Source organism: Passer domesticus, chromosome 1 (genome assembly GCF_036417665.1).
Source record: "Passer domesticus isolate bPasDom1 chromosome 1, bPasDom1.hap1, whole genome shotgun sequence".
Taxonomy (NCBI): Eukaryota; Metazoa; Chordata; class Aves; order Passeriformes; family Passeridae; genus Passer; species Passer domesticus.
The window spans coordinates 75,238,192-75,258,992 of NC_087474.1; the positions used below are offsets into that span (position 1 = coordinate 75,238,192).

The 20,801-nt window shown below is 39.0% G+C and overlaps 1 long non-coding RNA gene across 7 annotated transcripts in view; it reads right to left on the minus strand.

The window, feature by feature from the left end:
- Positions 1 to 2,266: 2,266 nt before the first annotated feature.
- The window catches only part of LOC135303360 (uncharacterized), a 33,260-nt gene continuing 14,725 nt past the window's right edge, over positions 2,267 to 20,801 (minus strand). The window contains exons 4-6 of one of the 7 annotated variants that reach the window (XR_010364858.1): positions 20,360 to 20,526; positions 4,653 to 4,744; positions 2,267 to 2,638 (exon numbers count right to left, since the gene is read on the minus strand). This is a non-coding gene — a long non-coding RNA (uncharacterized LOC135303360). Of the gene's footprint in view, positions 2,639 to 4,652; positions 4,745 to 5,519; positions 5,710 to 15,300; positions 16,665 to 16,735; positions 19,640 to 19,693; positions 20,137 to 20,359; positions 20,527 to 20,801 lie in introns of those variants that run through there. The other 6 variants (XR_010364851.1, XR_010364857.1, XR_010364853.1 and 3 more) reach the window with 6 other exon arrangements.

The window sequence follows — 20,801 nt, forward strand, 5'->3', positions numbered from 1 at the left end:
TTCAGTTCTGGTCTCTCCAGCACAAGAGGGAAATGGGACTACAGAAGAGTCCAGCAAAGTGACAAGAAGATGATGGACTTGACCATCTCACGTGTGAGGAAAGGCTGAGAGAGCTAGAATTTTTCATCCCGGAGAAGAGAAGGCTGGGAGGAATTCCATCAATGTGTACAAACACTGGAGGGAGGGCAAAAAGATGGGGGAAGCAGGGTTTTTTCAGCAAAGCCCAGAGGCAGCACTGGGCAGTGGGCACACACTGAAACACAGGAGGTTCCCTCTGACTGGAGGGAATACTTGCTTACTGTGAAGGTGGTTGAGCACTGGCATGGATTGCCCAGAGAGGTTGATAAGTCTCCATCACTGGATATATTAAAAAACTGGGTATGGTCCTGGGCAGCTGGCTGTGGGTGGCTTGGCTTTGAGCAGGGGAGGTTAGACCATATGACCTCCAAAGGCACCTTCCAACCTCAGTCACTCTGTGATCTTTAATCTTGCTGTCATTGTCTATCTTCCACTTTTTCTCCTGTTTACAAATTGTTAATAAATATGCTTAAAACAAGTATCTCTGAGTTGGCTACAGTAACTGCTGGAGCTGGCAAAGCCATGCTGCAAACACCTGATCGTGTGGTTCTGGCTGCACAGGGAGCACAATCCCATGGGGAGAGACACCTTCATTTGGTGACTGCTGCTCAGTGCAAAACAAGAGTATGTGACTGAGCAAATGCAAGACACTTGAAGATGAAATTGATACTGTCAATATAGAAGGAGTTCAAAGTTGTTTTTTATTTTCTACATTTAGATCTTGCAAAGCTCTCTGCTGATCTAGTGTGGCACCTGATCTGCAGATATACTGGAAGTGCTGCTACACTGTTTGCTGCCTTCTTGTCAGCATTCTGCATGAATATGGACAGCTGTGGTCGATGCCCTCTCACTTGTTCAGAACCTGAGTATAAACTCCACTTAAATACAGTTCTGTAGTAACAGGCATTAATGGGAGCAGATCTGTGCAAAAGTCCAGTACGTAACAGGGTCTGCAAGAAACATGCCCAAACTTTATTTGGGGCTGTTGTGCTGGGGTACTGGTTTTAAACTAAAATAGGGTACATTTAGATTGGATATAAAGAAGAAACTGTTACCAATGAGAGTGACAAACCAGTGGAACAGTTGCCCAGAGAGGTAGTAGACACCCCATCTCTGGAAATATTCAGGGTTATGTTGGACAGGACTCTGAGCCACCTGATCTAATTGAAGGTGTTCCTGCTCACTGCAGAGGGTTAGACCAAGTGACTTTTAAAGGTCTCTTCTAAACCAAACTGTTCTATATTCTCAAAGGCGATTTGAAGCCCCTGGAAGGCTTTAATGCATAAAGAAGAGTTTGTATAGGCTTCAGGCAGCAACAAGCAGAATTTAAGCTCTTTAGGCTTTAACATGCCTTTAATCTTTTGTTGATTTAGCCTTAAGTTAGGATTATTTATTTTATGTACTATCCAAATTTTGGTACTGGAAAATCTTTTTAGTGAGAAATACACTAAAAGTTGCCCTCAATAAGCAGTTCAAGCTAACAGCTGGTAGTGTTGTATACCTAGTTTACACTATCCTGTGCAGTGCAGCTTATAGACAAAAAACTGAGTGCTTGGCCTCTTCAAATGAAGACTATTCTTGCTGTTAGGAAATATATAAAAGAAAACAAATTCTTTGTAACTTTGTAGATAAGAACTGGTTTAAAGGTAGCTAATCCTTACTTTAAGTCACACCTGATTTCCCTGGACTCCTTATTCTTAATAAATGGCTCATGCCTGACTGTACAAGCTTGGCTTGCAGACTTCATCTTTCCTGGGATTAAAACAGCCTGAGATTAAGCTATCATGCTTGCATGCTTGCCAGGTCTGAGACCGCTTATTGCCTGAAGCTTTTGGATCCCCAGGCACATCGGTAAAGGCTGCTTGAATCGACCATCTTAGACTTGGTAAATGTTGCATCGAAACGCAGCTTCAATAGAATGTATTCTTTGATAGATGAGAGATCGGGCTTTTTTCCAAGAAGTTGAAGCACAGGCTGTGTGCAAATGATACATAGTTTGGCTTCTCAGTAAAAATGTCACTAGTGAAGAGAGCTAGCTTTCTTCCTACTGAGAGCTAAATTTGTATGGAGAACAGGTGTAACTGTGTATCAGAAAGGTGCAATGTGATATCTTTTACCAGATTATATTTCTGCACTCTGCACTGTGGCAGGAGAAAGAAAGGAATGAAAATGAAGATGTGTTGGGGAGTAATAGTATTAATTCTTGGTCATCCTTCTTCTGCATTGCATAATATTGAATGCAACAGATACAAAGCAGTTTTCAGTAATCAAACTAAGGCTCAGGACAGGGATTTTTCAAAGGAATTGAAGACAATTTAAATACTGTTGAACCTTTACTACTTGACTGTTCTGAAAATTTCAAATTCAACAACCACAGAAGAGCATCAGGCTGCCCCTCTCTGTGGAAAGCTTCTCTTCCTGTCTATGGTGATCCACTGTGAAGACAGGTTAATCTTAAATGTGTATCTTGCTTGATGTAGGTATGCTGAGACTTTGTGGTTGGAAAAAGGATGGCTTCTGCTAGTCATCTTCAGTGCAGGTCCTCCAAATCTGAGAATATCTGTGCAAAACTGAAATTGACTGAACCATATTTGGTAGGTACACAGGTGGCCAAATGGAGCTGTATATAATTTAGTGCGCAATTTATTCAATATCTAGCTTTCTTCTTCTGGAGCTGTGGTTGTTTGATCAGACTAACTGTTCTCTTTCTGCTAATGACTTAGAATGTTAAAATGTGGGGTTTTTTTGAAAATGCAGATTTCACACAAGTGTGTTTTGCACAGTTTAGAGAGTTCAGATTGATTCTTTTTAATTAGTTTTATTTTTCCTAATTAGAATTTTATGGTACAAGGGATTATTTATAAGTCGTTTTCAATATTAAGGTTTTATCTTCTGTTTAGTTTATTTATTGAGACTCACAGTAAAATCTGTCTACATCTCTTCTTGTCCATGTTCGTTTCTATTATTGCAATCTCTCTTCAAGAGTTTTGGTAACCTGCATTATTTTCTCAGCATCATGTAGTAAATAATGGTACATGTCTGAAACTCATCACAACAGCAAATAAGATGGTGCATAGTGCATCATCCTTTCCAAACTGCCACAGCAGGGAGGCCTGGCAGTACATCCATTACCTCTGTTATTTCTTGCAAAAAGCTTGATTTTTCTGCTCTTTGATGTTTTAAGGCAGCAACAGAAAAAGAGCTGAGGTAGCTGCATGGGGATGTGAGCCTTTGGGAGAATGCTGTTTTATTTTAGTCAGAGGAGCAACTCACACTGTATTGCTTGTGGCTTTATCTCCATATTTGCTCCTCTACTCTTACCCTTTTCATTTTCTCATAACTAGAGAATACATTTAAAAACCTGGAATCCTAGTTACTAATTTTGTACTGTGCAAGTTTTTTTAAAATAGTTTTGTATTCCTTTCACCATGACAACTATACCCTTATTGAACATTCATTTTGTTCTCCTTTTGAGCATAAGATACCTGGACTATTTCTTTGTGCAAAGGTCTTGAATTATTAAAAATAAGGACCAGATCCCCAAAAATATGTAAATGTTTTCCTCCTTAAAATGGATGATAGCAAAGAGTTTGTGTCCACAAATTCCTGTGATGTGAGACTCAGCAAAATTCCACGCAGTAGGAGCTGCCCATGTGTGCACACTGGAAAAACCCATAAATTATCTCACATGTATTGAGCACATAGGATGTTACTGTGGAATAGCTGACAGTATAAAATCACATTCTTCCATACCTTGCAGCAACTTTGATGTGTCTGTGACCTGTACTTGGTTACATTTTGCAAAAAGCTGGAGAATATCTGGGAGTGAGCAGAGGGATGGAGCCAATACTTCCTTGAATACATGTGTAGCCTCATAACCTCAGCAGTCTCTTTAGCAGGAAAAATTGTGAAAACTCACAGCAAAACCCCGCTGCTTGCAGTCTTTTAATGTCCAGCTATCAAAACAGCAGTACCAGGAGCCTGTGAGTTGCTCACTGCTGTAAGGATGATCATTTCCCCTCTCTGCTAAACCAGTTAATATTATGTCTGAATTTATACCTGTTAAACTATCCTACTGATAAATAAAACTAACACATTTTTCTATCAGGTGTAATTTCATTTCTGTTAAAGTGTGAGCTACACCCTGACTCTCTTAAGTCTGTCAGTGACTACTGTATAGTCAATTGCAGATTTGTTTTAACAGTGAAATAACTGACACTTATGAGTCTAACTTAATTTCATCTCTTTGCCTCTGGAATTCTAGTATCCAAAAGCAAACCAAATTATTTACTTGTATTCATTGCTCAGAAGTCTGTGTCTGGCACTACTGCATCTTATTTTTTAAACAATGTATTAATAAAGTTCTGTTCAGACACAACTTCCTGTTTCTCCACAGCTATCTGTGAAAATCTGTATTGTTAGTTTGCAAGAAGTGTATTAACTACAGATTTGTCCAGATTCTATTGAATGTAGTGCATTGCACAGTGTACCTTGAAGCCTGTTGACTCACGTGGGCTGCATGGACTACAGATGTATTGTTATTTCACTGCAAGGAGACTGTAACTGCTACTTACATTTCAGAAGAGAAGAGAATCTCATAACTTTGGGATCTCCTGTTGAAGCAGAGGAGTTAGTTCTTCTGTTCTGCCAAAAAATAAAATATTTCCTGAAGAAAAAGAAAGTATTTAAGACCTTGCCTTGTAAATGGAGGACAGCACACTTGTATGACCTCATATGTTTAATATGCATGAAATGTGTGTGGTTTTGCAAAATAATGAACAACAATTAGTGGTTTTTAAAGAAACTGTGTATAAAAATTGAGACTAGAAGAAATTCTTGAAGAAAAGCAAAGACGTACAGATGAGATCAACCAAAATGAGATCAACCAGCTCCTCCCTGGGGCTGAGTTTCAGCAATTTAAACTCATTCAAACTGAACAGCCAAACTGGAGTAATCATGTGTATGATTTGGCTTGGGCTGAGGACAAATTTCATCTTTAGGGACAGGGAATATTTTGGTGGTAGAAAAGTTAGGAACAACAAATGCTATGGAAGAACAATTCAGTCTTACTGGAAATAATGTTTGATCTAAGACAAGATGTTACATTTTTAGTTAAGTGCTGGAATAGATCCTTATCCAGTGACGAGTTACCACACCAGTCATCTTGGTTTCTGGAGTCTCTTTCAGTCCCTTTCACTTGAGAAGGCTGATATGTAATGTTACAAGTTCGCAGATGAGGCTTAAATAAGAGGATGAAAAGATGGGCATTTTCCCACCACATTGTGAAATGGAATTTACTTGGACAATTTTGTAGCTAGGAGAGAACTGAAATAAAAGAATTATGTCTTCTATGTAGGTCTTATATTAAAGGTGCATTGTATCTTACCAGTTTTACAGGACAAAAATAGAATCAGCCAAAATATTCTTTCCAATTTTATTCTTTATAATATTTTACTAGCATTGTAGTTAGAGCATCAACAGCTGGGAATCTGATCTCACATTTCTGTTACTCCTCCAAAATAAAGCTGACATGGTTGTTTAGCAGGGGTTCCAGAGTGCATTCTCAATGTGGAGAAATACTGGGGTTTTGTTTTACCTGTCCTTTTCAGATCTTGCCATTCTGAAAGTCCTCTAAAAGAGCAAGTAAATGGAAGAAAAAATTGTCAAAATGCATACTTGTTTTCCTTTGATTTTGCCCTAACCTTTTTTTTTTTTTTTGGAGTAAAGGTCTGCATGACTGTCAGGATTTTTAAATTGTTAATGGTGCCTTCATTAGGAATATTAAGTGCTAGTACTTAGTAGAGTTTCTTAATTGGCATTAATGTAACAGGTTTTTAATAGTTTATCCTAAGGAGTCATGAGCTAAATTAAATTTGAGTTCACATTTTGATAATGTAAATGCAGAGAATATAAATTTTGTGGGGAGGTTATGACTATCCCAAACAATCCCAGAACAACCCAGTTTATCACTTTACACACATACCCACCCTCCTATCCCAAACACCCCACATATTTTCCTTGCTTTGCATCCAGGCATGCAAAGGATAAAACACTGAAGGGAAAATGTACACTGTTGTTTTAAAAGTCTTTAATTTAAAGATCTAAAATGCCCGCCTGTCACTGAATAGTTACAGCTTCACATCTCTGCAGACTGAGGTGAGGCTGAGGACTTTAGTTACGTTCTCTGCTTTGTTCTCCTTAGTTTCATAAATGGAACTTTAATTGCATTTTCTGGATTTACAGTGCTTGTCTTAGGGAGGTTATTTGAACCACGTAGCTTTGGCTGTTTGTGTTGGGGTAACACATACCCAGCTCTGCCTTGCAAACAGCCCTGTGGTGCAAAGTCATTTTTGTCATGGGAAGCAAACCAAACCAACAGGCACTCAGCCACATGTGAAAAATGACAATATATTTCTACCCACTTCAGAGGAAAAGAAAAGAAAAGAAAGTGACTCTAATGTGGACCTGCTGGATCCCAGCCCAGTGCCTTTGTACCATAACCTCTGTATTGCTCTTCCTTTGTCTTATTAATTATTTATTTTATTAATTTCATTAGCTTGATAACTGCTCTCATTCTGAGTGATATAACATGAAAAAATGTAGTTTGAAAATACCTTCCAGGGCTGTTGTGGTGGCCCAGATAGGGCTGTGTCAGAGACCCCAATTCATTTCACAGCCTTTCAGTCCTCTGGATGCCACGTTTACTAACTAGACTCCCACAGGTTTCTCCACAGCAGGCAGAAGGGCAGATGAGCAAGAAGCATAGTCAGTACTTCAGCAAGTGTTTGGAAACCTGATGGAGTTTCATCAGGAAATGCTTCTGATGCAGTAACTTCCTTAGGCTACCTTAATTAGCACCTAGGCTTGCAACTTTCACTATGCAAGGATGCTCTCTTAGCAGCAGGATAAAAACAGGTCTCCCTCTCATCTTACTACAAAGGAAGCTGTGAGTCTCTTGGGCAATGTGACCTCAGAGCAAAGAGCTCCCATTTTCATCTGTGAGTTTTGGATTAAAAGGTTCATGTATTCAACTTAATTTAGGGGAAATAATATTTGAATCTTGAAAACATAGGTGTTCAGCAAGTAAAATTCAAAATGCCTTGACTAGCTACCATCAAGCACCCAAGTCTTCCTGGATAAACACCAGGCTACAAATACGTCACAAAAAAATGGAAAATAATGTTGAATTATAAATATATTTGAGAAAGTTGTACTGCACTGGCTAGCAATTCATTTTAAAAGAGGAGTTGAAATTGATCAAATGAATTGTTTGTTACTAATTATTTGCCTAGTGCTAGCTGTGATGTGAGACCTTGAGGGTGGGAATAAATTATCTTAATGAGGGATTAGGTTAAGGCATGTTATAAATTCTCATTTCAAGAGCTAACCCCACTATTAATATATTTGCCTATAACTGTGAATCTTCTTTAATAGCTGCCTGTCTTTTTTTGCACTGCGTAAAATGTTTTTCTGTTTTTAAATCCATGTTCTAAAGAGGAAGTATTGGCCGCCCTGATTTTATCTTCAATAGAAACAACTCAGAAATATCAGCAAGGAGAGAACAGTAATGTAAACTGTATGTTATATTTCATTATGGAGAGAGAAATATTCACATCCCCAGGATGAAGTATCAGATACCTTTTAGCATGAGCTGAACACACCCCTGCTTTCAGAAGCCCTGTTGTGTAGAGCATGAAACCTTACAGAGAGTTTTCCAAGTGAAATGAGCATGGAGAAAGGAAGACAAACTGTTTATACAACCTTGAAGGGAAAAGAGGTACAAGGAGACATGTACTGCTTCCTGGTGAGAGTCAATAGCTGCCTCTTATGATCCAAAGGCTGTTCAGGCTCATCATGGTTTGTCTCAGACAACTTAAGTAGCATAGATTTTAAATCCAATCTTCCTCCACTAAGCCTCTGTAGTCACATTATTATCATACTTTATTATAACTGCTATCAATAATTCATAGGAAATTCTGAGGTAAATCATAGGCAGATTGACGTGGGGACCATTTCTCTTTATGTATATGGGCAACATTTTGTGAGTCTAAAGGTTAACACAATCTAAAAACCACATCACAGTAAAGCATTATGTTTTTCTCTCCCTATGCCTTTCCCATTTTCTTTAGTTGTCCTCAAAATGCTTTTAAAAGAAAGGGCATGTTAGTATCTGTGTTCTTACAGGCAGGTCAGCACCCACAGTCACTCAGCAGGTCAATGTGGCAATGAACACTCCCTGTGTCTCCTGTGTGTGCTCTTTTCCTTAGATACTGCTTTGTCACAAGGCCATCAGTGCTGGCTGTTTTTCTAAGGTGGGAGTGGAGAAGCAGGAGGATGTGCTAGAAAGTCTTGCCTTTAGATGAACTTGGTTTGTTTCAGAATCAATTTCATTGGATTTCCTCTGTATTTTAAGGCATGATATAATACCTCAGTTTTGCAAGGGCTTTAGAGGACTTTTAAAAGAGATATTTTATTTCCCTTCTTTTTGGCTTTTTAAATATACACTGCTGGTTTTGAGTCATTACCTGTCTTCCCCTTTCTGCAGCAATTGGTGTGTAATTGCTTCAGCTCTGGGAACACACAGGCAACGATACATTATCCATACTTATTGTCAGAGCTTTTGGGGGATGCTGTTCGTCTCACTGGAAACAGAGCTGGACTCTCTTTACTTTCAGAAATACTTTTTTCCAAGCACTGCCAAGCCCTTTGCTATTGAAATTCAGAGCAATAGCAAACTTTCCAGTATTCATTATTCTATTCAGTCTCAATGCAGAAGCAGCACTTGTGTGTTTGGTTTGTGTAGGAAAGATTCATCACATTCTTGGGTCAGTTACCTTGTCAGCTCCACAAACACAAACACATGGACACACAGAGAGGAAAGAAAAAATGAGCTTCATATGCTTCATTCATGTCAGAACTCAACAACTTTAAGAGTGCAAATATTCTGCAGTCACTCATGAAAAGAAATTTTTAATAATAAATATCTAACAATTAATGGGCTGGTAGCTGCAGTTGTCTTCAGGGCATAATATCTAATTTCCTTGCAATGTTTCATATCCTTACTTTTCATGCTGCAACAGTCTATCATTAAAACCAAATGCAGGTTTCTATCACTTTTATTTATTTTTCAAATCAACTTATAAATCAGTGCCAGACCTTGTTACAGATGAGTTCCAATAAATTATCAGCTGTGGACAAATTCTGAATGTTAAACATTCTCTGTTTTTTCCTTTTTTTTTTCCACCCCCACATACTGTGCTCCTATGTCACTCTCTGAGACTGGAGCTCATCCAGGAGCTTTTTGAGGGGTTTTGCCCTCTTAAACAAGATGGAAACCTGGCTACATAATTATATGCTTTTTAAATAATGTAGAAATGTAAAAATATGTTTGTTTCTCAAGTTAAAAAATACCTATGGAAACCATTTCACACAACCTGCAACAAAATTTGCACCTCTTGACTTCAGTAAAATAGACATAATTTCTTATACTTCTAGCTGACAGGCAATTCCCAGAGCAACTTGTAACCCTAATCTAACTCACATTAATACTTTTACCACAATGCTGTGTCATTTCCCTTCAGAAAAAGGTCAAAAATGCTATAGTGTGCTGATGCTAACTTTTCCTTGGCTGGTTTGTCACTTCTAAATTGGATTGTTGTAATTAGCAGTGTATTGCTGGTTTTGATATGACTCTATCAGTTAAGTAAATTTTATTGCTAGTTTTACCAGCAGGCTGAGATATATCAAATGGCCTGAAGTGGCACAGCCTTTCATGGCTGATGGGAAGCTCTGAATATAGTAATTAGCAAAATAACCTTTATAAATGTTCTAGGTCCAATTAGCCAGAATGAACTCTGTAAGATATGAACATGTATGGAAGTAAAGATGCAACCAAAAAAATTCATTTACAGAAAACCTCTCCAAAATGTTTTGTTCTCACAGTTTCCCTGTTTTAGGTCTCCTCCATTCTGCTTGTTTTCTTCTTCTTCTTTTTTTTTTTTCAATCATTATGCTTCTTTTTTTCTTTCACATCTCTTGGGTTTTCAGAACTTTCCATTTATTGTTATACGTCATGGATTTCAATTCCCACAGACAGAGTATTATTCAGTTGATTTTATCTCCTTGAATTCAAGTAAACTTCAACCCATTCCAACCTTAAAGAGAATCAAGTGGAAATTACCCAGTGTTCTTTTTTTTTAATTTTAATTCTTTTTTTCTTTTGATAAAACCCCCTGTTATTAGACTCTACTGTTAATTTATCAAGTGGTATTTCTGGTCATTGTCTAATATTTACCTTGCTGGGTAAATTAGGTCACTTGATATATTGTTGAGTGACAGGCAACATCAATCCTTAGCATAAAATAGGAAATTCTTGAAGAAAAACAGGAAGAATTTCTACACAATGTGGCTAGACTGTGGCATGGATGAGAGCCAAAAGTGCAGATAATACAGCAGTTTTAGACTTTAGACTTTCCATCTGAAATTAAAAAAAAATCTTGTAATTATACAGTGCCAACTTTTGGCTTCATCTGAATGCAGCGAGAAAATCCTTGGTGTGTGTTTGAGGTCTCTTCTGATTCCTGCCTAATGAATCATTTTTAGTCTTTTTTATGCATCTCTTCCCATGTACCTGACATTATTTCAGTAAAGCAATTACTTTTTTCCCCTAAATTCTTCATTTAAATACATATCCTTGAATCAGCCAGATGAAACTGCCTTATTCCTATGACAAAGTAATTATATGTATGACTGGTTGCTTCTCCTTGTCCCTCAGATTAAATGGTCTTCAGGGCAAAGATGCTGTTGGTTTCATGGTCTGCTCTGCATCCACTGTCAGCAGAACAGCAAGTGCACAAATGAGCACAGATACACATAATCTCCTTCTGATTTAAGATGTAACTTTTGCTGCTACACAGAAGCACCCGCTTTGTTCTGTTTATCAGTCCCCGTAAAAGACTGACAAGGAAAATCAGGATGTCTTGAGTTGCAAAACATGCAAATCTGGGGGCAGAGCCAAACTTGAACTTTGCTGCCCTGCCCTAATAAATTTCAGTTGGCCCATTTGCACTGTTTTTGTGATACAAAAAAACTGTCTAGAGCAAGTACTGAGCTGGGAATGTGCAATTCACAGCTTTCCTGGGGAGGTGTATTTTTAAATCTGGACCCATTGAGGAAGAGCAATTGATTTGATCCTTTCCCTTAATTCTATCTATGTGACAAAGAAATTGGGGTAAGAAGCAGAGACAACCTTTTCCATTCTTTGCAGTGAGTTTTTTGAGTTTATTTCAAAAGTACTTCATGTTGCTGATAGGAGTGCACTTATATATCCATTTAAACCCTACAGGGGATAAGGAACAGGAGAGATGTAACCACACAAAATGGGGATGAATTTGTGCTTATAGAAGGATTTGGGCTCCTGAGTCAATATGAGGAAAAATTCCACAGACTTTTGCCACTCCTGCACTCAGGTGATGCCACTGAAGCTGCACAGGGCTTGGAAGTCTCATCAGTGGTTCTGCCTGTCAGCCAAATGTCTTTGCCGCATAACCTTCTCCTATGAGATGGTTCTGTTAGTCTAACACAGACATGTTGCACCTTAACCACAACACAGACAGATCAGTTGTACATCAAGAAAATAACCAGATTCCATTAGCTGTGATGCTGAATTGCCACCAGTTTGAATCCCAGATCCTTTCAACAAGAAGTTTAAATTAATACTGAGATGCCTAGACTTAAACTGAGATCTAGCTGTGTATGCTCAGTGTCACTGAAAAGCAGGACAGATTTATTTATGTATCTATACAGAAGGTGATTTCAGGAACCCAAACTGAAAATTAATAACTGATATGGATATTTTATTTCTGAGAAATTTCTTTCTCCATATTCTAAACTCTCTGTGTTCTTTGCATTGTATAGACAAAGTTGCCTTGTAGTCTGACTACTGGGAAGTATGAATTGGGACTACAGCTTCTATCCCCAGCTCTCCCATTGACTTCCCTTGGAGTTTAGGGCAAATCTCACTCTTTTCCCACCTACACTCTCTCAGACCCCACAACAGATTGCTGGGAATGCAATGTACCAGAATTTCTGTCAGGCCTAATTAATTTTCAGGGTGCTTGGAGTTGTTTGAATGAAAGGTGCTATAAAAGGGGTATAAAAGGTACCAACTTTATTATTATTGCTGTGGTTATTTCACAGGAGCCCTGTCCGTTGTTCTCAGGAGCAGCCTATGCCTGGTGGAAGATTGCCTTCGAATCTTTCTAGACATGAGCTCTATTAACATACAAACGAACAGGTCACACTATTCTTGAAGCAGAACTCTTTAGCATGTTAATGACATTCACACTGATGGCCCCTCAGTGCTCTGGAGAAATACAGGTTTTGCTTAGTACTTAATAAAAAAAGGCAGTCGTAAAGTATGTCACTTGAGGCCAATGAATATTGTCACAAGAGATAAAATGGAAGAGGAAAATGACATGGATTTATCTTTTCCTGGGTGCCAAGTGTGGCTTCCACTTGTGCTGGAACCTCCCTGTTACTGTAGCATTTATTCATGGATACCCAGCAGAGGCATGTATGAGGCTAAGTTTTCAAGTGAAGGCTCAAAATAAAGGGGTTAACTTCTGTTTCTGGGCACCTGAAATGACAGCCTTTATCTGTGGTTTAGAAAAGAGACCACAGTAAATATGGACTAATGTGGTGATAGACACTAGAAGCCATGGGATGGATCCACAGCCATGGTATCCTGCCCTAAGGCCACCAGAGGACTGCTACAACTGATGTCATCCAGGGACTGGTCTCAAAGCTCTGGCTATGTAATTTGGTTCTCCTGTGCAAGATGAACATCTGGTCCTGCATATAAACAGGTGAGATCTTTTTACATTTATGGCCGCAGTAATATGCAGTACTTCACAGCTTAAGGTATATATTTCACAGCTTAAGGTATATTTTAGATGTGACAAGGGATGGGAAAAGTTTCTGTTCCTTTACAAAGCAGAATTTACGGAACACTTTTTTGGATCAGAGATTCTACATGTCACTTACATGAGTCGTGGATGAGAGAAAAAAAATATTTGCTTGAAGGGCTTCATCCATAGCCTAAAGAAGTAAGCTGAAATCACTCTCCTTGACTCTCTTGGGCTTTGTACCAAGCCCTCAGTTAGGAATGACATTTTATTGTTGAAAAAAAATTTTGGTGGCAAGAAATGTATGCATGCCTTTAAAAACAGTCTTCTGTTAAAACATACTAGATTAATTTTTCTCTGTCATTTTTGTTGAGAAGCAAACAGCTTCAACAGGGTGCAGGAGTGCACAGCAGCATTACCCACAACCAGTGTTTGTTGCTTGCTACATTGTCCGTTATAGCAAAGGTGAGTTGTTCCATAAGGGGAAGAAAACACTTTAGGGCTTCCAGCAGCCAAGCAGAGAGATCAAGCAGAGCTCTGCACCAGCCAGAGGCTGTCCACATGCTGCTCCAGCCAGAAATGCTCTGTACACAGGCTGAAAATCATGGCAGGGATTTCAAGATGTCATGCTGACACTGATGTTGCCATTTTAAATTCAATCAATTAATATTCTAAAGAGGCAAAAACATTGCAGTAGTAGGTATACTGCTGCTGCCCTCATGGAGCTAAATATTATAACAAGTGCTGGTACTAAGTGGTTTTCTGAGTCCCATAAAGGTTAGATCATATCTTTAAGGATTTCATGCATTTCTTCTTTTTTTCTGATTAGTTCATTTTTATTATTATTAGCTATAGTAAAGGAGTTTACCCAGAAGTGAATGAGAAAATGAAACTGAAAAGCAGTTAATTGGTACTTTAATTGCACAGATACAGGCTTTGAAATTCCAGCAGCAAACTGAAGTTACAATATTTACAGGGAAAAGAGAAACAGAGATATTTCTTCACAGGCTTTTAATTGGAATCCTAATGAAATCACCTTGTGAAGGTGTGGGATGCCTGAAGCATGTACGTGATGGCGAAGGAGGTGACTCTGTGCATTAGCATTCACAAAGAGAGCAGGCTGTGACATGGTTTAGGAACAGTCTATTCAAAGCTTCCCAGCTGTGGGGAAAGCAAACTTTGCCACTCCAAGAGCAAGAAGCTGAGCTTTCCAGTATATCTTTCTAGGTTTTCTCAGCAGTGGGTGGAAAAAGAGGGATTTATCCAAGAGGCAACAGTGGCTACAGGTAAGGACCTGTGTGAGATGTGATGGGACTCTTCAGCTTTCATTCATGTGTTTACCCTTAGGAAAAATGGAGCACCAAGTGGATGTGCACGGCTGATTTTCAGATGGAATGAAAAGCTGACACAGAACATGGCCTGTACCCAGCTCAGTACACAGGAGAGTTTTCCTGAGCTGTACAGCAATAACTGAGACCCAGATCAGGCTTCTCCTCCCAATCACCTTCCTGTCACTCTCCATCAACCAAGAGGAATAAGGGCCCGAACATCTAACACAAAATCATTGTGGCTTGGGTACTCCTGCAAATGTAGAATAACCACCATTTTCCATTTCCTAAGGATAGATAAGTCTAGGGGATGTCTGTATTCTTAGTCCACTGCAGCTTTGGAAATGGCAGAAAAAGATTTGACTTTTTATTTTTCTGCCACTGGTTTTATGCAGGAGGATCTATCCTGGCTCCTATGAAATCACTATTTCCATAACTGTGATTGTACCAATAAGAGTGCCAGTGTACTTACAAGAGTAAACCAGCATGAGACTAATTTGTTAACATTTGAAAAACTTGGCCTGGAATAAGGAATATTTGCGTTACATGGGAGTCTTCCTCTGAGGGAACAGTGGTATTTTGGTCAGCACTCTCAGGCTTTTTGCACCTACAATGAGTATCTGGTTATCAAAGATGTTGCCTGCCTAGCAGGCTTCCTCAGACTTAGCAGAACTGGCTTTGATGAACATTTTGAGACATTAAATAAAAGAAAGACCTGAAAACTCCCTATGTACCTGATTTTAAGTCTCTTCTACTGCATTGCTTGATCACAGAAATTTTCCATTCCTATTACAGAGATAGCAAAGAAGGAGGAAGAAACTAACTTATCAGCCCAGCTGAAGATGAACATGACTTCACTCATTCATCAAACAGAACCAAAGTTGAGACAACAGAGCCAGTAAATCCCATTGAATGATCTCTCACAAATGTTTCTTTATTAACTTTCCACTTTGAAATATAATTCAGTGCACACCAAAGGCTCAATAAGCCACCAGGACAGCAAAAATTTCTAAGAGAACCTCATGTTTTACTAAAACCACTAAAACAGTCCAAGGCTGCTAAGAACAATGACAGTAGCTAGTTGAAAGATCATTTTATATTCTGGTGTCTAGTGAAAGGCTTCTATTAAACATTACATTAGCAGGGGAATCCAAGATATGACACTCCCCAGATATCTACTTCACTGCTAGACTAATAACATGAAATCTTAAGCAGGGGAAGAATTTTGTTTCATATGACGGGTTAAATTCACTTTCAGGGGAAAGCACCAGTTTTTATATTGGCATTTCAAGTCCTGTTTCTCATCCCTCTTATCTTTTTTCATTTGCAATATATCTTTTTTTAAATGCAACTTTCAACTAAAGATGCATGCGGGTTTTAGCTTCATGACAAATGAGCATTTAAATTGAATTATTGCCATCATTTGCATTGTGCCCATCCCTGCTCTACCTGAACTCAGTAGGAGGCTGGTGAGAGCAGAGTACTGAGTTTTATGGCATCAGCAAGGATTGTAAAGGCTTTTAGAATTCATGGAAGTACAAGAGGCCATGCCTATGTAAGCTCTTATCCCAGAGTGAAGAGAAGGAGAATGGAAAAAGAGTAGGAGTATTTATATATGCTAGTGACATTTTGTGGCAAATATTACTCAAGAGATCATTCTCTTCCATTCTGGTCTTAACACATAGGCTAGACTAGACTAGGCTAGACTAGAATAGAACAGAATAGAAATTTGGAAGGGGCCCACAACAATCACCAAGTCCAACTGCCTGCTGTAATAACACTCCATTCTTCTCTCTTTTCCTCCATATATACATATGGGTCATTTATATGATGTCTGCATTCTCCAAGTAAACAAAAAATGTGCAAAATTTCAGACTATAGAATTTAATTATAAATTTAATGATACTAACTTCCAGACAGGGATGGATTATCCATTTCATCAGCTAAGTAACCTTTTGATGCACCTTTGATCTATTAATTTGCAAGTATTCTTCCACATTAAACTTACAGGCTGTCTTTCATTTGGATAAATTCAATTCTGCAACTTCAGGGCATTTATTCATGAGTATCTTAGAAAAAGTTTCTGAGAGCCAGTAAAGAAAAGTCAAAACCTTGTCTCTGAGAATAAAGCACTATGTATCCAGTTAGAGTATTCAGGATGTTCCACAATCAACATGATACCGTATTTAGGGGGAAAAAAGGACTAATTTTTACTTGTTGGGACAGATCCAAAACATACCAACATAAGAGGTCTGTTAAGTTCACTGAGCTCTGGATGAAGCTTCCAGTCTAGGAGGAAGGATGCTGCTCTGCACTCCAACAGCAGTAGTAGCCCTGGCAGTTATCTTTGCCCCTAAACATATCCAAAAAGCAATTTAACGCACCAGCAGCAGTTGCCTATTAATCGGGCTAGAAAAAAAGGTAGCCTGGGAGGGTGGGTTTAAAAAGAGGAATGTGGCACTATTATGTATTGCTAGCAAAGTAAACAAGCAACATCAGTATAGTCATTTCCTAATTACGAGCTGTTTCATAAACTGTAAATGCTAACATGGGAGAGGTAAATCATAGCAATTTAATTAATAAAACACTTTAGACAATTAAATCCATATGTGCATGTCCTGGGGCACAACATCAATAATAGAAGCTTGCAGGCATATTTTGGAAATTTTATGCAATCATTTGCAGATCTTGTAGTCAATAATTGGTACAAACCATTTTAACCCTTCCTTGCCCAGTCTGGAAAACTGAAAGGAATTGCCAATTACTATTATTATTATTGATTTCATTACTGTTATTTTGTTGTCCATTTTTCCATTCTATGCATATATTTTAAAATTATTTATGTGCAGGCTACAAAATTAATCTGATTTCTTTCTTACGTGTGTGTTAACTTTCTACACAGTATAATGAATTAACTGAATCCTGGGAAAGTAATAGATATGTTTTCTGGTCCACAGAGCTAGACTAAAATTTGCACATACAGTTCAACTTTGGGCTCTGAAGTCTGAGTACAATTTCTGAACAGGGACTTGAACTCTGGAGTTTAAGGACCTACCCGTGAGCAAAGATATCTTTACAGCTTTTGGAGACTCTAAACACAGATCTGAAAGGTGATTTATAGCTAAAAGATGTTCGGAGAGTGCCTCATGTGTGCAATAAGGCAGACTCATGCACAGGCTGTTATCCTGATACTTCAGAAGCCAGGCTGACAGCAATCCAGAAAAGAAACTAAACTCCTATATACCAAGAAAGTGCTGGGGTCTTCCAAGGCTCATTAAGCCTGGAGAAGGAAATAGCATGGTTCCCATCCTTGCACTGGCTCCCAGCTAATTTCCAGTGTCCATGTAATGCTTTGTTCTTACAATTTCAGGCAATAATGAATCCAGCTCTGACAACATCAAAGTGTAGTATGATCTTTGAATCACTATAACTGCATGTCCTCTGGGACAATGCAAATCACAAAGACTTTTAAAGCAATTAATGGATTCAGCCCCATTTACATCAAAGTTCCAGTTCTGATTTATGCACTGCCATGATAGCAGTGCTTCCTGGGGACAAGGCAGTTCACAAAGCCCCAGAAGCAGCATATAAATGCTGGGGACTTCTTCAGTTAAGGGGATCTCACAGTGCATGGTCTTCCAGTAGAGATCAAACAGATGTTCAATCTCCAGGGAAAAAAGCCAAGCCTTCAGAGAAACTCCACTTTGAGTCAAACATGTAGTTTAAGCCCCTGAAGCTTAACTGTACTCACTGTAAACCTTAAATGTCCATCTACTGCCCAAAAAGAGACAAAGAAGAGATTTAATCTCAAAAAGGGAAGACTTGCCAAAGACTTCATTAAATCCACCAGGGGTTTCACCATGTCTATTGCTGTCATATAAAAAAAAAAGGATTCTGATTTTAAATTGTTGAACAGCTAAGTAGAGAGATTAATTAGTTGGTAAAGTGCCTTGTTCTTTACTTATGAAGATAGTAGGGGGAAAAAAAATCCATTCTCTGAGAACACATTACCAATTACCACGAATGCTGTCTTTCCCTGAATATTTGTTATCTCAAATTATGTTAAGTATTGTTACAACCTTTCTCAGAAGAAAATCAAGAGTTTAAACATACGTCCTTCTTCCTGACCTGTAACACATGATATTTCCAGTGCCTGTTGTTATATGTAGGGTCAGAATTTCATACACTTCAATCTACAGAGCATTTGAGGCTTTCTGAGAGAGTAAAGTAAGTATGACTCACTGGTGCTGTTACAGATAATGATGCAAAAATGTTTTTCTGTTTGTAGGGAGAGAAAAAATCAGGAACCTTCTGGAAATGTGGATTAACGAGCCTAAGGGATTAAAAAATTTCAGTGTTCAATTGCAAACCATTGTAAACTGAAGCTTAGTTTTTTCAAATTCCTTTTTAATTATTATTATTCAGTTATTTGGTAATTCAGCAGAGCATACTAGAACAGTTCTATTTTAAACTGTGAGTGCACTTGTGGGATGAAATCCTGACGAAAGGGATGTTGGTTGTAACTATGTGGGCCATTATCAAGTAAATTGCCAACATATAATAATGACTATTTGTTTTTTGGTTTTATTTATAATTGTTTTTTCTACCCTGTAGAACACAGTAAAGCTCTTCTGGCTCATGCATGTTTTCACAGCGTGGAGTGATATCAAAATGAATAATGTTGAGGTGGTTACTGGCAAAGCATTACGGGGAATATGTTTGTTTGACATCATTTATATGCAAGTCCTGCTCCAGTTCATCAAGATGTTAAGCAATTTGAGAGCCATGCTGCACTGCCTTACTACCTTCTCACAGGAGTTCCTTCTGTTACATTGCTTTGATTCCTGATATAGGCTGGCTTCCTTCCTTGAATGAGAAGTGAGCAAATGCCCCCACCACACTTCAAGTCCCATTGCTCAGCTGGACTGGTGCATATTGCCTCTGATAACACTGCTGCTGACTCCTGCTGCCCCAACTCTAAGACTGTCTTGGCATCTGAGGATACTTTTCCCATCATTTGGTGACTCCGTACTCCTTTATTGCAGAAAATCTTGATTGAAAGGGGAAAACAGGCATTCCGTGTTCTGAACTAGCACCCCTGTTGGCTGTCTCCTTTCTCCACTTTGGATCTGTGAGAGAGCTGAGACATCACCTTGTGTAGCATGGTCCCTGGTGGAGTTCTGCAGGGCTCCATCCTCAGCATTGTGCTCTTTAATATCTTCATAAACAACTTGGATGTGGGACTCGAAGAAAAAATAAGTTTGCAGATAATACTAAATTGGAGGAGCTGTCAACTTCCTCAAGGGCAGAGAGGTCCTGCAAAGACTCCTTGACAAATTAGAGAACTGGGTAATCACCAGGTGCATGAAATTCCACAAGGGAAGGTGACAGATTCTGCACCTGGGGCAGAACAACCCTGGGTGTACGGACAGACTTGGAATGAGAGGCTGGAAAGCAGCCCCATGGAAAGGAACCTGGGGGTCCTGGTCAGTGACAAGCTGAACATGAGCCAGCAGTGCCCTGGCAGCCAGGAGGGCCAACCCTGTCCTGGGTGCATCAGGCACAGCATGGCCAGCGGGCAAGGGAGGGGATTGTCCTGCTCTGCTCTGGGCTGGGGCAGCCTCACCTCCAGTGCTGGGGGCAGTTCTGGGAGGCACAATATAAGAAGGATATAAAGCTGTTAGAGAGGGTCCAAAGGAGGGCTACAAAGATGGTGAAGGATCTGGAGAGAAAACTTTACAAGGAGCAACTGAGGTAATATCAATTGGCTTCAATTTTTGTTGAGTCTGAAGTGCAGCAGCAAACCATGCCATGTGATTTAATTCCTGATAGGCAGACCGTGCAAAAGACAAGCCTCACTGTGAGATGTGGCCTACAGAATGCTGCTGCCATCAAGGTGGCACCTTCTGCTATGTGCCTAAAAAAAAGGAGTGAAACTCTCAAACAGGGATGATGTTGGTCTTTTTATACTGCACAAGCCTGCTTTCATCCTGTCTAAAAAAGATATTCATTAAACAGTAGTTGTTACTGGCAGTCAGATATGCTCACCTGTAAAGAGTAGGCCCTAGGCAGCTGAAGGAGGCCATTGCAAGGGAGGTGGTCAGAGGTTACGTCAGGGATGGAATATTGTCCTTCTAGACTGGATTCCCTCCTGTTGTCATCAAAGTGAAGTAGAATCTTACAGGTGTTCCAGATGTCAAGTATTTCTGTGGGCTCTGTCAGGGAATGGAGACACCAGTTGGTGGGATATAATCATTGTCATCATCATCTTCTTCATCATTATCATTGTCGTCATAAAATATTGCTGCTATTATAGTAATAGTTATTGGAACAATGACACTAGCAACCACAAAAAAAAAAAAAAAAAAAAAAAAGAACAAAAAGTCCTCACTGATGCTTTCAAGACAAGTTTTCTGGCCAGATCATTGAGATTTAGAGAACACTGGAAGTATTTAGCACATATGCTCAATTTTGAGGGACACATTAGTTT